The sequence below is a fragment of the Pongo pygmaeus genome, chromosome 14, assembly GCF_028885625.2.
Source record: "Pongo pygmaeus isolate AG05252 chromosome 14, NHGRI_mPonPyg2-v2.0_pri, whole genome shotgun sequence".
Lineage (NCBI taxonomy): Eukaryota > Metazoa > Chordata > Mammalia > Primates > Hominidae > Pongo > Pongo pygmaeus.
In genome coordinates, this window is record NC_072387.2 from 123,109,350 (window position 1) to 123,110,419 (window position 1,070).

The window sequence follows — 1,070 nt, forward strand, 5'->3', positions numbered from 1 at the left end:
TCTTTCCATACAAACATGCCTAGAGGCGATGTCGGAGTGTGGAGACCAGGAGAGGCAGGAGTCAGACATCTGGTGCCACCAGGAAGGCCCCTCTCAGAGAACCGGGCTGTGCGTGGTGCCCGCCATGGGAGGCCAGCCCAGCGTTGGCATCCAGCATCATCAGTTTGTGCAGTCGGGTGGGGCTCAGTGAGTGCCTCCTGTGTGCCAGGCACAATGACGCACAATGTGTGCACACCAGGCTCAGTGCAGGTGGCTGCGAGACAGGGCGACCCATCAAGGCAGACGCACTGTGAGGCAGTGGCCAGTGCTGTGGGTTTTAGGGGCATTGCTCCCCGGCCACTACGGCATAGCAGGCAGTGATCGCCACACCGGCCAAGTTTTAGACCATTTATTCCAGAGACCCCAGAGGCAAAAATCCCGGCTGCACCTCCCAGTGACTCCCACAGCCATTGAGCAGAGACGCTCAGGGACCTTGTGACGGGAGGTTTCTGCGCTGGAGAACGAGCCCAGAAGCCCTCTCAGCCTCGGAACAGTGTGGCCAGTGGTGGGCAGGTCAGGAGGGGTTTCAGACAGAGCCTGTCCCTCCAGACGGTCAGGGGAAGGTCACTCCCCACAGAAGTACGTTTTGGGGCCATGTGGGCACAGAAGGTTTGGGGATGAGTGGGGCAGGTGCCAGCCTGGCCTGTGGGAGACCATGGTGCAGATGCCAAGCCCCCCCGTGACATGAGACCACCTGACACCACCCAGAGAGTGGCTGTGAGCGGAAGGGCCTGCCCAGAAACAAGCAGGGCCTTGGGGCAGAAGTCCTGGGCTCAGATCCCACACTCACTGCCAGCGGCCTCGGCTCAGGCTTCTGCGCTCTCTAAACTTAGTTTTCTGTTCTGGAAAAATGATGGGGAAAATGATATTTTTATGTGATTGTGAGGACTGAGAGTTAAATGTAAACATCTGGAAACTACAAAATAAGCATGAAATGATGTTTTTATTCTTAGAACAGAAAGTCCTCACGCCCGCGGCCCTGGTGACTGATGAGGATGAGGTTCCGCGGGGCCTCTCTGGCCGCCCAGCTC